General features: G+C 32.6%; 1 protein-coding gene across 1 annotated transcript in view; it reads left to right on the top strand.

The window, feature by feature from the left end:
- The first annotated feature begins 872 nt into the window (after positions 1-872).
- LOC132702814 (facilitated trehalose transporter Tret1-like) overlaps positions 873-9,881 on the top strand; it is a 70,288-nt gene continuing 61,279 nt past the window's right edge. The window contains exon 1 of the mRNA XM_060671606.1: positions 873-973. The gene's annotated coding sequence lies outside the window, so the exon portion shown is untranslated. The remainder of the gene's footprint in view (positions 974-9,881) is intronic.

Raw genomic sequence — 9,881 nt, 5'->3', positions numbered from 1 at the left:
TCCATCCAATGTTCACAAAGGAGATTTTAATGTTGCATACTCCAAATAAAAAATCCGTCAACAGTAATAAATAAAATAAATCAGCTGAAAGAATTTAAATATAACTTTTAATTTAACGCTAAAATAGCTAATTAGTAAGACTTTTCCAATGATAAAGTCACGGGCGTGTAAAATCCTTTACGTGATTTTTTTTCTTATGTTTTGTATACATTATTATTACTATATTATGCTGACGGTCAAGAACATCAACCAGGTGCCTCCAACACCAGCAGAACCAGGTCAACCATAGAGGCGCTCTGAGTTATGATATTCCATAAGACAAGATTTTCGCAAACCTGTATGTTTGCTATATGTATCGCCAATCAAAAGTCTCTCATCATCATACTATTCATTTTTCATAGCGATTTATAAATATGCATTATTCAATTGAAAAAGAAAAGTTTCCGCCTTTCGGAGGTAAATATAGGAGTTCATTTATGTAAGAAATCATTTTTTTTATGGAATATTAATACATACTCAATTAGATTGGGTATATATTAAGTTATGAATTTCATCTAGGGAATTTCTAAATTGAAATTAGTGGAGTTAATTGTATCATACAGGACCCGCCATTCCCGATGTGGACGCAAGCAAAACAATTTAACATGTATTTGTAACAGATTACATTTGCAGATCGCAATTAAAATTACGACACGTAAGCAATTTATTTTTATAATCACAAAAATCCTTATGACAGGCAAACGTTGTAAATTAATTGGCACTCACGGATCTGAAGATATTCACTAATTTAAATTTATAAATTCCGTAGATGCAATACGTTAACGACTGTTTTGTACTTGCTTAGGAGACCTTTCACCTGGTAATTCCTATCTCTGTGGCATTCTTGTGTGGTCTCCGACACGCTTTAGTTCCCGCCACATTTCCCGAAAAGCAGCAGTGACTCGTGCGTGAAAATATTTATGCAATGAACGACGTAAGTTATTTGTTGTACCTTATCATTTATTTTTAAAATTACTAAAATTGGCCCAAACAAAAGCGTTTAAAGGCAGCGACATTTTCGGTCTCCACGAAATAACTAAGTGCTAAAAGTCAAGTTAATTTAAGGAAGAAAAATATTTTTATTAATATTTCTCTAAAATAGTTAACAAACAAAGCTTTACATAGGTAACTTACGACCGAGTCTTAAGTAGTCTAAGTAGAAATAATAATAATAATCCTAATGCCGGTTAATATGTTGTCTACCCAAGTTTGTTTATATTTAGGACGCGTTCCACCTTAAAAGTGCAAAATAAAATACTAAATCGGTTGGTCAGTTTTGGCTCGGTTTGATTGGTCTTGGGTTAGTTTCGACCACCCTATATGGGAGTCCTGCATATGCTAATAAAAGAGGAACTTGCGAAGCAACTATGAAAACACAAATTTGAGATGGTCTATTCAACATGTGCATGTGCGGTGTTTATATATCCAACAAGGCCGTTGACAGCTGGTCAATAAGTATAGATAGTGACGCTTCCCGCACGCTAATTAGGTATTTTACAGACGGGAGTAAAAAAAAATATTGTTTAATTTTAAATTATTTCCGAGACTAAACTGTCATTTTCTTTAGGGACATTTGATTTGACGCAAGAAGAGAGTGGTATTTTCATTTGATGTTCAGTTAAAGTCCTATATTTTAAATTTCAATCGAAAAAATGTATTACCCATTTTGGACAAAATTGAAATAATTTATATCCCGAAGATTAAAAAAATTGCCATTGGCTTTAATTATTTATGAGTTTCAGTATAGAAAATAATAGTGAATGCGGAAGGAAAAGTAAACAAAGACCTTATCTTTAACAATATGAGTTATTTCTTAAGAATATACGAGTATAATAAAGTTATTTGTCCTAATTATGTCTTCAAACATTCGTTAAATGCTATTGCAAATAACGAAATATTTTAAAAATTAAAATGTTTGCTGTTTTCTTGGGAATTAATAGATAGCTTTATCCGCAACAGTTACTGGAAGAATCCTACCCAAGGTAGATAGCGCACTAACAACAATAATCAGTACCATGATTTGCCCAGTTAAAAACTTACCACATTACAATAATTACAACGTTTTGAATTGAAAGTATACTTTTTACTGATGCATTAGTACGGAATTAAAACGGCTGGTAAGTAAAAACCAGCGTGGGGTAAAATCTCCGAAAACATCCGATTGTTCTCAAACCATAGCTGGGAAAGAAACTCACGTGGTAAAGTGACGCTTCCCGCAAGATGGATCGGTGTATAATTACAGAAGGAAGTGGAAAAATATTATTAGGTATATCGCCAAGATAGATAGATACATAGATTACAGATAGATAGATGGCATAAATAGATAGCTAGATTTATTCATGATAATGCACATTATATAGTGCATACGTAATAATAGCGATATCATTAACACATTTGATAAACACAGATTCTTTAATTATACTTCAATTTACAATAATTCAATGAACTTAAAGGCAATCAGGTCCCGTATTGGGAAGACGGATGTTCTGACAAAATAAAAAAGAATTTATTATGTAAATTACCCAAGAAATCATATTTAAGGTTTTGAAACGGCCACCAGGAGGAGTAATTGCCATCTTGAATTTATATAAACAATTTTCTGCAATGCAAATATAATCGGAAAGTGGTGGGGGTGCTCCACCATTACGGCAAATAAATGTCGATAACTCCAAAATCGATTTCGATTTTAATAAACCTAAAAGATGCTATGAATAAGATGATGTTCTTTTTTTTCATCATTATATAGTCAAAACAGAGCCCAACAATGCAATGAAAATCAAATATTCTATTCAATTGAATATTTTTATCTCAACCTAACGGAACGCTATCCGAATATTATAGAAAAAAATTGACACCATTTGGGATAAGATCAACCATATTTTCAGGAGTAGTAGGACGAGTTTGATAAACCATTACTTTTATTCTACCACAAAGATAAAACTCCAGGACAGTAAGTTCTGGAGATCTGACACGGAAGCAGACTGTCCCTGGCCATCCAACTGTTTGGTCTAAAAAATGCCTAAAATGTTCAAATAAATTTGGCCACTAATTTTACAATTAAAGACGTTCCTCCTCCGATTTTGATAATTCACATCACGCATCCAATCAGGATTGAATTGACTCCTCCATCGCTCGAAAAAGTAGCTTCCTCGGTCCATTATAATCGAGATAAACAATTGGGATCCTTATCTACCATAAAATTTAGTTTACAGTAGTTTAATCTCCTACCAAAATCAGTTACTAAAAGAAGCTAATGTAATTTCGATGTTTTACTAATATCCAAATCGAAACTTATTCTTTTTGAGCTTAACGCGTCGATTTTGTCTAGGCACTGGATTAAAAACACAAACACAGAAAGGAAGTTAATAAAATTTGACAAGCATTAAATAACGACATGAAGGATGCATATAGGGTTTTTCAGCCTACTAAATAATAAACTTATATAATAACACGAAAAAAAATTGATTTTATGAGAGTTTCGATAATTAAGAATAAATAATAATTTCTGTCAAAGGATATGCTTTTTTTCTTTTAAGGTTTGCTAATTAATACTTAAAACGTCAGTAATTAATAAAATGAGCAAGTCAGTCAAGATAAATACAATCGGTCCTTTTCGGGAGGATAGGAATGATACCAATTCTAGATGCTAATATGAAAAACCCACTACGACTTATTGACACTTATGAACACAACAATATGGTTTGTGAGGTAGATCCAAGGAGTTATATCTCATTAGCTGGTGAATGAGGAGATTTGCATCCAGTTCATTTGGGTGAACTGTCAACCGGCTGTGATGATCTTTCTGGTAATTTGGCACATTCTTCAATGATATTTACAGCTGATCTAAGCAATTTGGATTACAAAAGTTGCATCTTTCTGAAATTAGAGTTGCTTGCTGACTCCCGCAGTTGTACACCATAAGACCATATAGGCATTATCATAGCTTGATACACCAACACCTTGTTCGTGAGGGATAGTTATGATGGGCAGCCCATCAACCAGTACATTTTTCTGTAATTTAGTCCGAGTCGTAATATGTTTTTCCCCAGGTTCTTTTTGGAGAAGAGGGCAATTGTTGATTGCAACAGGAGGAGAAGTATTTTGCTTGAGGGTGAATATCACATGAACAGATTTGAAAGTATTAGTTTTGATGCGACAAGTTTTCATTCATTTGTCGATGTTGTCAAGGTGGTGTTGTAAACATCCAGATCCAGTTTCAGTAACTTACAGTAACTAAACCTAGCCTAATCTAAATATAAACCTAAACATATAAGGATATCACAAGCTAGTAATAATGTTTACGATATTTCAATAACCCTTAGAGTGGAGTTTTTTCGGGGGCACATTAGGTCTACACACACGGGCGGTCCTAAGGTCGGGTGTTAGTTAACTTAAATTGTTTGCCTAATAACGCACTCGTATGCTATATCTTAAGAATATACGAGGCAATGTGTTATTTTGTACAACTTCGATAAGTAGAATATAGATATACAACCAGTTAAACCACTATCTTTGTTAGCGCGCTTATTAGCTCGGACAATTATTTATTATGAGGGTAGTTATTCGTTATCTTTGAAAATTGTTGGCGACCATATATAACGTACGTGTTTTTTTTGAAAATATTCTTTAATTATGTGGGTATGTAATCATAATTGTTTTCATTAAACCTTTCTTATCTGTTATTCATTTAGCATGTAAGGAAGTTCCCGATTGGTTAAAAAATCCAAAAGCCGAATATATCAGCTATAATATATATGGAAAAATGTGATGACACTATATTCCGGGATATCATCCGTTCGCTCGTTGAACTCCGACTGGAATCCTGCAGAGCGATGCGCATATATATATATATATATATATATATATATATATATATATATATATATATATATATATATATATATATATATATATATATATATATTTACTGTTATAATTTTATTTTATATAGAATTTTTGACTAATTAATACATATTAAAATAAAAAGCACGAACTACTTGAAGCTTTTCTTACTCTCAGCAACATCAACAATAAACGACAATAAAACCGATAACAACGATAATTATTAAACTAACAATAATGAAAATAGAATGTTAAGTAAATATGAGTTGTCAATATATTCACCATAATTTCCCAAACATTTTCTAATATTATCTCTCATTTTATAATGAATCGCATTTAAAATAAAGTCTGGATGATCTATATTGGGCATGAATATTTCTTGTTTATTCTTGTGCTAAACACTCGTATATTTTCAGTTCTGTCACTGTCACTGCTTTTTTAATCATCCCCACAGCAAAATATCAAGAGAGTTTTAATTCCAATCCAATGGTTTTATCTGTGAATAAGTGGTTAGCAATTGGACCGACATTGTGGGGCGGTGCGCCATCTTATTGCGAAATCAGGTTAATCTATTGGAATACGCTCCAAATAATTTTTGATGTTAAATAAAATCTAAATATCGATTATTTGGTTGACCAGTATGCCACATTCCATAGGACCCGATCTACGACCCTGTATTTTTACTGTTTAAATTTTATGTGGGGTCGGATTTGCCCAGTAATGCTTATTTTTCCGATTAAATATACCTGCCGTCGTCCATCAGCAAAAATATTTTTTCCAAAAAAAATCGGAATCCTCTTTTATATGCCTCGACATTTCTTGACAGTGTTGTCACCGTTTATATTTTTTCCTTCAGATAAGCCTTGAACTGAAATAAATTTGTAGGGGTGATATTTATAATATTTTGAAGTGGACTGAATCTTGTAATATGACATTCCCAATTGTGTGGCAACAACTGAGACTGAACTTTCGGGATTTTCTATAAAGTTATATGAAATTAATTTTATTTTTAATTATAATTCATTCATTCGCAAAAGAGCAAAATATTCATGGCACCATCTTGATTTCTAACAACTGATCTCTTTTTTCGACTCAGACTTTTGATTTCATTAGCTAGAGCCAGCTAATGCATTTGGTTATGTCAGCTGAGAATTTAAACTTAAATAATTCAAGAACGACTTATCCATAGATCAACAGCCTGTATATTTTTGAAATCAGAAGAAAAAGATCTTTCGCCATAACAGACAATATCCGATCAAAAATAATAAAATTGACAATGTTTCTCAAGTATGCGATGCGCATTTGTTTTCTTTTACAAGTCTAAAAGATAATACTGCAAAATATATACTGTATTCAAAGTTTCTTCCGACAACTTCGGTTGACTCCTGTAGGCGAGTATGCGAAAACAAAAAATAACCCTGCACTAAGTTGGTTGATTGGCATCGCCGCTCTTATCATAAAAAGCTGCTATGTAAAAAGTAAGTCGAAAGTGGAGAAATCAAATATGTGTCCGTACTAAAACATTATAGTCCGATTGTGAAAACAGAGTTTCATATTGACGTAGGGATAACTTTCAAGAGGACAACTTAAAACTAGTGTATTATGCCAGCACGGGATGGAAGCTTTTATCAATTGCACAGGGGATTTTATGACTGTCCCGAAATATTAAGTTACAAAAAGTTCCCCTAAAAAAATTATCAACTTTGCCTAAATTTTGAAATATAAGGGAAAACCGGAAATTTCAGCATTTTCGTATATATCACAGATAAATTTAGTTTATACCTAACTTGAGCTACAATTTATACTTCCAGCGAAAATGTTAATATCATGAATGTCTCTAATACTTCGTTAACTGAAAAAATATTTAACGAATAAAGCGCTTATATAGTGACCGGTTAAAATATGGAACAAATTCATTTAAGAATCAGATACTGGACCTCAAGAAAAAAGCACACCTCCAACATATTATTTTCTTGATAGTTTTCTTGCAGTAAAGAGAAAATGTACAGGGTGGGCAAAAATAAAAAATAAGCAGCACAAGTAATGTCAAATTGACACCTATAAGTAAATCTGAAAAGGTTGGGGCATTCTGTGCACATTTTTTCATGAATTTACTTATTTATATTTTATTAGAAAGTGGAATTCAGCTGGAGCTGAATAATAATAACAAACAACAATAACAGAATTTTTTTTATTTTTTTCCTACTTTATTTCCTACTCTGCCGTTTAGATAAAAATTAATTCTGTTTATGTAAATTTGACAATCAAAGCCTTTAGCGTGTGCCATTTAAATGTTGAATGAGTTCGTTGGTACTTGATTTTACAAATAAAATATATACTAAATCGCTAAAATTCATTCAAAAATCACGGATTCGATTTCAAGAATAAAACTCGCACACGACTATCGTCCCCGATACCAAGTCAATTCTTTTTAATCCATTTTCGAATTCTGTGAAAAGTTTCAAGCCAATTCATATAGTACACCCCTATACCCGTCTCTTACTTTTTATGAGCAAAGGAATAAAAACAGGTAAACAGCTAGTCATAGGTTTCTGTTAATTGCAGCATTTTGGAGATCTTGATCTAACCACGAGCGCTTCTTTCTTTCTATTCCCCTTTTTCCTTCGATCTTACCTTGAAGGATAATGTGTTGGAATTCATATCGTTCTCCTCATAATATGTCCCAAGTAGGATTTTTTTTTTACTGTTTATCACTTCGTAAAGCTAATCGTAATCGTAAAGCGATCTTCTAATTATGCTTTTCGAAGAACTTCTTCATTTTTTATACGATCTACCCATGATATTCTCAGCATTCTTCGCAGACAACACAACTCGAATGCTTCAAATTTATTTACAGAATTTGCTTTTAATGGCCCGGCCTCACCCCATAAACAAGAACTGGCTAAACATAATACCTAAGGGTTAGATATCTTACTTTTTCTATTCCCTTCTGTAAGTACCTAATTATTCTCTGATCTAGCTTGCGGAAACTGTCATTTTACCACGTCAGTTCCGTCTCACAAGAATCCAAACCACTTGTTTGAGAGCAATCGGATGTTTTCGAGATATTACCGCACAGCTTGAATTTTGACGTTTATCAATTCTTTATGTCAGTGAATGTTTAATAAACAAGTGACATAAAAAGTTTACCAAGCGTGTTGTTGGGTACATTTTTGCAAAACAACACGCATAGATTCAGGGACATGACCGTCAGAAATTAGGACGAAGACAGTCTTCTAGAAGATTTCCTTCATCATATATGTTATTAAAGAGTTTAGAGATTACATTTATATTCTGTTAATTAATAAATTGGTACGTGTCAGAAAACATATAATCTGGGCTTGGGGATTTGCAATTCTTAATAAGTTTTGCCGCGTGTCTGATTTCACTTTCTAATATATTTGGTCCAATCAGCTCTTATAATTGAATAGTTGAGTTGTTGCTGGGGATTTTCCAATATTTTGTCTGCATCTGCTACTATTTCATTATTTTCAACTCTAATAACCTGTAATGGATTTTTCTGATAGATCCCAGTAAGTTCTTTAACTGTTTTATACAGGTTGAAAGTATCATTAGAATGGTTGGGATGTTCAGCTTTTTCACATCGTTCACTAAGTCATTTTTTCTTTTCCTTTTTACTATTTTTCACTTTCACCTCTAATTTTATTTTTGATTCTTCTTTGTAGCTCTATAGATTCTACACTACTGTTTAGAATTTTGCATTTTCTTCATTCTTCTGTTAGACCTAATATTTATATGTTCATCCATTTGCTCTTTGTTGGGGGTTTGTCATTTTGGACAAACTTTTTAAAAGCTGTTTTCATTTTATATATCAACATTTTTTTTTTTGGTTTTGGTTTTTGGTTGATCATTTAAGTATTGAATGTATTGTAGTATTTATTGGATATCGAGACAAAACGAGAACGCAAAACAATTAACGTTATCTTGTGCGAATGATACTTTTCTTCTACATAAAAAGATGCAGGATGGGGATTATCCTCACCTTCTAACAAAACGTTCATTCCTGTGTTCTCATTAGTTTTTGGACGATCTGTCAATTTTGTGTCAATTTTACTCACTGCCGAACTGCCGAAGATGTTTAGCATTCAACAAATTACAAACGTCTTGAGTTCTAGTTTTGTCTCCATATCAAAATTTCAATTCTCTTTGTTTCGTTTAATAAAACTGCTCCAATATATCGACATTCCCAATAATCAACTAGACACCATCATTTCGGCCAGTGATGTTGAAGAATATATATTAATATAAAAATAGCTTATGAAAATCTAAACGAAAAGTCTCCTCAAAATGACAAACACACAACAAAGAGCGAACGAACGGCCAGAGAAATCTCAGATCTAATGGACGAACGAAGAAAATGCAAAATTCGGAGCGGTAGTAACAAATATAGCTACAAAGAAGAATCAGTATTGAAATTAGAAATAATGAACGAAACAATGAAGCTATTTTAAAGCGGCTCAATGACAAAAATTCAGCTTCCAACATGTAGTTGTCTGTATTAGATGCTGTTGGAGCCAAAAAAGTTTTTAAGAAATTAATTATTTAAGTAAGAACAAATATTATTACTGTACGTACATAATTTAAATTGATGGAACGGTTAATATATAATAACTATTATAATACGTTCTACTCCTACTTTAACAATGTATATAAACATAAATAAATTTCCGAGAGGAAAAAAGGAAAAAGAACGAATGTTAGTGTACGTGTGGAACAAAGAAAATTAATAAATAAAAAGCGTACCATTTATTGTAAAACACCTCAATGCTGACTAAATAGTTCCGGATTTAAATTGTATTTAAACGTTCCAAGAGAAGAAATCATTTACTAAGTGCAACTTGCGTTGTTGTACTTCGAGGCGGTATTTTGTCTGCGCGATGTAGATCCCGACTCTGACGAATTTTCCGGCTGCGCGCGAACAAAGGCGGTTGCCATGGTTACGGACGGACAGTTGGCTCGCGCGGCATAATTAGCGCATT

Source organism: Cylas formicarius, unplaced genomic scaffold (genome assembly GCF_029955315.1).
Source record: "Cylas formicarius isolate icCylForm1 unplaced genomic scaffold, icCylForm1.1 PGA_scaffold_6__28_contigs__length_40554024, whole genome shotgun sequence".
NCBI classification, from domain to species: domain Eukaryota; kingdom Metazoa; phylum Arthropoda; class Insecta; order Coleoptera; family Brentidae; genus Cylas; species Cylas formicarius.
The sequence above is the reverse complement of the archived record's forward strand: the minus strand, read 5'-3'. Positions and strand labels throughout refer to the sequence as shown.